Genomic DNA, 7,292 nt, shown 5'->3' with positions numbered 1-7,292 from the left:
CCTGGGACCGCACGCGACCGCGACGGTCTGCCCAGTAAGCTTACGGCACACTTACTGCCAGTGACGAAATTTGTGATATGTATCTCAAACTCAGTGCTGAAGCGACTGTTAGCGTAGCTTATTGGTAAGTCTAGTTCGTATTTTGGCACGGTTGAAGAAACAACCGGCCAAGTGCAAGTCAGGCTCGCGCGACGAGTGTTCCGTACCACAGTTCTGTTTTTTCGACATTTTACACGATAATTCAAAAACTATGATTCACAAAAATAAATAAAAATCTGTTTTAGAATGTACAGGTAAAGACCTTTCAAATGATACCCCACTTAATATAGTTATCTCACTTCGAAAATTGAAAATACTAATTATTAGTTCATGACCACAATTTAATTTATTTTTTGTAATTTAACCACAAATTCACGGTTTTCAGACTTTTCCCCGAATTTCAGCTATAAGATTTATCTACCTGCCAAATTTCATGATTGTAGGTCAACGGGAAGTACCTACCCTGTAGGTTTCTTGACAGACCGACAGACAACAAAGTGATCCTATAAGGGTTCCGTTTTTCCTTTTGAGGAACGGGACCCTAAAAAGGCTCCTTTTGTACACATAAACACACAATATACATACGTTACTTAATAAAACGCTCCCACAAAGCTTGGTCGGGTCGAATAATCCGTCTTTGTCACATATGTCCAGGAAAAAATGCAAAGTGCATGCAGCAAATGAGTCGACGCGAAGATTTTGCAAGTGGCCTCTACGCTGGCGGCCGAAACGAATGTCCAGAGGTTTTGTCTTCAAGGAACTGCCTTGAAATCACTACCTATCCATCTAAATATATAAAAGGAAAAGGTGACGGACTGACTGATCTATCAACGCACAGCTCAAACCACTGGATGGATTGGGCTGAAATTTGGCATGCAGATAGCTATTATGACGTAGGCATATTAGCTAGAATATTAGCCTTGTTAATTATGACTAATATTCCCCTTTGCCCTCCAATTAACTGTAAAGCTTGTGTTAGGAGTGGGTACTGGAACTGCAGACCTTTCGGAATTGAACTGCAGACCTACTGAAGCTCTAAACTAACAGCTTAATCCTTAGAATAGTCGTTTTTATTAGTTCTTATAGACTAGTAAATACCTTGTCAATACGTGATTTGAATAATAAATCTACATACTCTCTTTTAACAAAGTAAGATACAGAATGTGTATAATATAGCGCTTGGCCTTAAATCTTCAAGTATATATAAATTGGGTTAAATCTTCAAGTATACTTAACTGAGCTCAAAATACCCCAGTTAGTTAGTTTCAGTTGGGAGGATTAATTCTTTAAACGCCTTGCTTCCTCGGGCGCTTATTAACTCAAACGAGCTAGGATTTTATATTTTTAGATGAATTTATTAAATGCTCAGGTAGAGTTTTGTACTATTTGCGTTTGTTCTTAACAGCAAACACCACTGTAAACTATATTTTATTGCTTATTAGATGATGCCCGCGACTTCTTCCGCGTGGGTTTACTTTTCCATCATCGCTGGTTCACTACTGAGCAAAATGTGAGCACTCCTCTCAGAATGAGAAGGGCATAGTCAACCACGCTGGACATTTTTTTTTTTTTTTTTTTTTTATTAATACACAAACAGAAAAAACACAATATTGGTTTCTTCGTGCTCGTAAGCGCTTGGCGGCTTGCCAATTTGCGGATTGGCTTCACACACCTTTGAGAACATTATGGAGAACTCTTAGGCATTCCGGTTCCTTTACGATGTTTACCTTCACCGTTAAAGCAAGTGATATTTAAATGCTGAAAACGCACATAACTATGAATAGTTAGAGAAGTGTACCTGCCATTATGTTAAAGTTATGTGCGTTTTAAGAAATTAAATATCACTTGTTTTAACGGTGAAGAAAAACATCGTGAGGAAACCTGCATGCCTGAGAGTTCTCCATAATTTTCTCAAATGTGTTTGAAATCTGCCACTTCTGCAGTTGGCCAGCGTGGTAGATAGACTATGATCAAAAATCCTACTTACTCTGAGAGGAGACCCGTGCTCTGTAGTGAGCCGGCGATGGGTTGAACATGATGATGATGATAATCCGCCATTGAACTCCCAACCGTGAGGTCCCGACATCTATTAATGTAACTACTAAGCTTCACTACTCATATTTGCAATAGTATTTTGACATCTTTATCTCTACTGGGAAAAAAGTTGCCAGCAAGATTCCCAGCAATATTCCTAGCCCGTCTGCAAGTATATAAATCTGAATTACAATAATTCCGCCCAGCAGCGCGTCCAGTATTTAGCACTCAAGTGTTCTCGGGAGGTCTCAAGCAATTAATCGCCTTTTGTCCTCAGAGACCGTCTGAGAGGTGTTTAATTCAAAGAAATTATGATTGTTGTAAGTTCCTTAAACTCTATAACAGTTACTTAGTGATCTCCATGATAGGCAAACTAGAAACAAAAATAAGCTAGATACTCCTGCGCTCCGCCTCTGGAAGGTGGGAAAGTCATTTGTGGGAATGAGTGTAATATTTTATAATAAAATTCCAAAAGCAATTTTAGACTTGCCTTTACACAAGTTTAAAAAATGTGTTAAAAGTATGCTCCTAAAAAAAGCATATTATACAGTCGCAGACTATGTAAACGATAAAAAAGCTTGGATTTGACTCGCTCCATCAATGCACGGGGCTGCAATGGCTTGTATAGTACGGTATAATAACATTGTAAATTGAAAAATTAAAAAGAGCAACCGCCGAGTTTCTTGCTGGTTCTTCTCGGTAGGAACGGCATTCCGAACCAGTGGTAAATTAAACCTGACTATTCATAAGCACTTTTAAAAAGTTTACATGAATAAAAAAAACATTCTATTCTATTCTATTCTATACTAGTAACCCGCCCTCGCTTTGTACGGGAGATAAATATTAGAGAGGAAAATCTAGGTACGGTCGGCTTCCGAATTCGACTAGCCATTCCGCAAAACTATGGCATCAAATTCTAATCGCACTTATGACCTTTTTCTATAAACACGCCACACATTTAATAGCCTCGATAGCTCAACGGTTATAGGAGCGGACTGAAAACCGAAAGGTCGCCGGTTCAAATCCCACCCGTTGCACTATTGTCGTACCTACTCCTAGCACAAGCTTTACGCTTAATTGGAGGGGAAAGGGGAACACTATAGTCAGCCATTTGGCTAATTTTTTCTTTTTAAAAAAAAAAAAAATCTATAAAGTAGTAAAGTAAGTAGTAAGTAGTAAAATCTATAAGTTCTTAAGTATGGGTTGCCTGGAAGAGATCACTTTAGTGATAAGGTCGCCCTTTGTTTTTTAAGTGTATCCTGTATTCGTACTCTCTGTAAATATATTAACAACTAGCTTATGCTCGCGACTTCGTCCGCGTGGACTACAAAATTTCAAAACCCTATTTCACCCCCTTAGGAGTTGAATTTTCAAAAATCCTCTCTTAGCGGATGCCTACGTCATAATAGCTATCTGCATGCCAAATTTCAGCCCGATCCGTCCAGTAGTTTGAGCTGTACGTTGATAGATCAGTCAGTCAGTCAGTCAGTCAGTCAGTCAGTCAGTCAGTCAGTCAGTCAGTCAGTCACCTTTTCCTTTTATATATATAGAAGATAAAGTTATAAAAAATAAAAAATAAAAACAGATGTGCGCGCAACCGTGCTGTGACCGTGCCGTGCAGTGCAAGTAAATTCGATCATTAAGGTGCTAAACGAGTTTTGGCCTTTAACTGTACATGCAAAATTTCGAGTTTCTAGACCTAGCGGATTTAGCTGTCATCAATATATTATATCACACACCGCGTCACGTGTTTAGTCGACGCTAGCCCGACTAGTTTCGAACCCATCCGGGGTCCTTTTTCACATGGACTCAGTGTCGCGCAGCGACGCGCGTTGAAGCGCTGTGCAGCGCCGCTCTAGTGCTATATGCGCCATACAAAATGTTAGAAATCATATTTTGACGCTCTGTGACGCGAGGTGAAGACTGCAGTGCAGCGCAGCTCAGGTGCGTGGGCACCTTAAGTCCAATGTTACAAGTTAGCGATTGACTGCGATCGCACGTGGCGGTAAATGACGATTCAGGCTAAGATAGTAGGGCCCAGTGGCGTGCATAGGGTTTAGCCAAAGCCAGGGTAAGCATAAGTTAGGTAAGCAAGCCAACGGATAATGAGCATTGCGCAATTTCAACTGAGTTAACTATTTCTTGGGTAAGCAGCGCTTTTATGCCTCTATGAGTTGCACGCCACTGGTAGGGCCTTATCAGTTTCTACACTGCATCGTTTTGGAAAGCTAAATCGCTTAGCGGCACGGCTTTGCCGGTAGGTTGAGAACCAGCCACAGCTGAAACCTCTCACCAGACCAGTCCAGACCAGACACAATTAAGCAATAATAAATTCCCAAATTGGTCCTTGCAGGAATCGAATCCGGGACCTCCCACTTATAAGACCACAGCACTCACCATTGTGTTAAGTAGGTTGTTAAGTTACGCCATACTAAGCCTCTGTGACCTATTTTCGTCTCCGTACACAAATGCCCATGTTTTTGTGAACGCCCATGGAAGAAGGACATATTTCACGGGAATGGGACGCGGGACCTACCCTGTGGGGGTCTTACCGGCCCTTAAGTTTATTTGATGCTTCCATGGGATTTCATGATTTAGCGTGTGAGATGAAAAATAAATCTACTTACTTACTTATAATTTAACTAATATTATAACCCGGGTTCGATTTCTGGCATGGGTTTGGAATTTTATAATTTCTTAATTTCTGGTCTGGTCTTCGGCCGTGGCTGGTTACCACCCTACCGGCAAAGCCGTGCCGCTAAGCGATTTAGCGTTCCGGCACGATGCTGTGTAGAAACCAAAGGGGCATGGGTTTATTAAAAACTGCCATACCCCTTCCAGGTTAGCCCGCTATCACCTTAGACTGCATCATCACTTACCACCAGGTGAGATTGCAGTCAAGGGCTAACTTGTATCTGAATAAAATAAAAAAATAAAAATAAAACTAGATGACGCCCGCGACTTCGTCCGCGTGAATTTACATTTTTCATAATCCCGCGGGAACTTTTTGATTTTCCGGGATAAAAAGTAGCCTTTGTCCTTCCCCGGGATATTAGTCCAGTCATTTAAGCTTAAATTAGGTAAGAATCTCGGAATTCGAGATACCCAGCTGTAAGTCTGTAAATACTAAAATTATGTACATAATTCTTAAACTAAACTAAAATGGCACGTCTAAATCTATTGCTATCCCTTTCATAATGTTGCTTGCGAAAAAGGATAGAACTAGATAGCACCTGTTAATTTAGTTTAGTTTAGAGATTGTTTACAAGAGAATCGGCCCCAATGACACCCTAAAAGTTGTCTCAAAACCTACATATGGTAGGGTGTACGCAACTATTAAATGTCAAGGTCAAAGATCACAAAAATCGGTTCTTTGCGCTTTTTTGTAAATATCTCACTTCCTATGGGTTTTTTGCTATTTTTATTTATGATCAATATTGTAGAATACACAATTTTCTACAAATTTTGTTCAAAAATTTTTTTTATACGGTGAACTGTTTTCGAGATAGAGGGCGGAGAGCGCGTGGTCACATTTTACCACTTTGGAAGTGTCTCTCGCGCAAACTATTCAGTTTTGAAAAAAATGCTATAAAAACTTCAATATCATTTTTGAATACCTATCCATATACACATATGGGTTTGATGAAAAAAAAATTTTTGAGTTTCAGTTCTAAGTATGGGGAACCCCAAAATTTATTGGTTTTTTTTCTATTTTTGTGTAAAAATCTTAATGCGGTTCACAAAATACATCTACTTACCAAATTTCAACAGTATAGTGTAACGAAGCGTTACATGAATTATTACTTATATTATTATTTTATCCTATCTATTATTATAAATCTTATTTTTAAACGTAATTAAGTATATTTTTTTAATTAATTTGCATTCTTATTAAAAGTAGTTGTTGCGAAATGGCAATACCCATTTCCAAACGCTAGCTGTCAAAAGAAGCCTTTGAAAGAGGCCTTTGAACTTTTTCTCGGTTGAGAGCTCGCTCTGGTGGCGAGCCGAAGTTGTTGTCTATTTACATTGTTCCTTAATTTAAAATAAAATTGATTTTTCTTTAAAAATAAAACGTAATTAATCTAAAAGTGCTCCCGTAAAAGGGTAAGTTTTTGAATGGTACCTAAAACAAGTAGATAAACTAATAACGTAATAACTTTCGATACATTCTTTGCAACCGCCAGTTTCCTACTTAGTTAATTTTAATTCTAATTATTTTATTTTGACAATCATAGCCCTAGTAGTTAATTTGAACCGTTGTATTAACAAATAACGTAGTGTATTTACCAATTCATTAGTAATTTTCAATCTACATTGCATCATCATTGTAAAATTATTTTGACAACCCTCTTTTTTATATTTTTGTGAATAATTTAATTCTTTTTAATATTTTGGGCCTTCAGCCATATATTTAGCCAAATAATTGTAATCTCCGTTCTGATATCGCCACACCGGCAATTCTACCATGTCAAGTACCTACCTTCTGTGTTCGACACGGGCCCGGGTTCGATTCCAGAACGGAAATTTATATGACCAGAGGATAACCCACATTGGTTATCAATTCCAGGAGCTACGTTTGGATTTGAAAGCGTGGTCTGGACTTAAAGGCGGGTTTAACCCCCATCAGAAACCTCCATCATCTAGTCAGCACCGTCGGGTACCCACGGCAACATCTGCTGACACCGAACTCCCGGCCTCACACCATCTACGAGGCCGACAACACGAGGGGAGTACACATTACTGCCGCTAGGGCAAAGGCCGAAATCAACGTAACACCACGACCCTACAAATTTTGTGTGCCGACCTACGAGCTAAGCCGCGGTAGTTTTCTGTACCTACTATCATTTTTATATTATTAAAATTCTACCGTGTGCTATTTATGCCGTTTCATTTCCATCATTTCTCTCATTATCATTTTTTTTTACACCCGGTACAATAGCTCTAAAAAGTGGGTAGGTAAGAAAAAAATGATAAAATCTAAATATATAAAACGAAAGGTGACTGACAAACTACTGGACGGATCGGGCTGAAATTTGGCATGCAGATAGCTATTATGACGTAGGCAACCACTAAGAAAGGATTATTGAAAATTCAACCCCTAAGGGGGTGAAATAGAGGTTTGAAATTTGTGTAGTTCACGCGACCGAAGTGGCGGGCATAAGCTTGTATAATAGAATAGTTAATAAAAATTCTAATTCTTCCGAAACTATAAGAGC

General features: G+C 39.0%; 1 long non-coding RNA gene across 1 annotated transcript; it reads left to right on the top strand.

Moving 5' to 3' along the window:
• Window positions 1–5,857: 5,857 nt before the first annotated feature.
• LOC138402237 (uncharacterized) lies at window positions 5,858–6,952 on the top strand. The gene is made up of 2 exons (XR_011236648.1): window positions 5,858–6,180; window positions 6,644–6,952. It is a non-coding gene; the product is annotated as an uncharacterized lncRNA (long non-coding RNA).
• Window positions 6,953–7,292: the final 340 nt, after the last annotated feature.

The sequence above is a fragment of the Maniola hyperantus genome, chromosome 4, assembly GCF_902806685.2.
Source record: "Maniola hyperantus chromosome 4, iAphHyp1.2, whole genome shotgun sequence".
NCBI lineage: Eukaryota > Metazoa > Arthropoda > Insecta > Lepidoptera > Nymphalidae > Maniola > Maniola hyperantus.
Note: the sequence above shows the minus strand (reverse complement) of the source record. Positions and strands in the feature narration are given on the sequence as shown.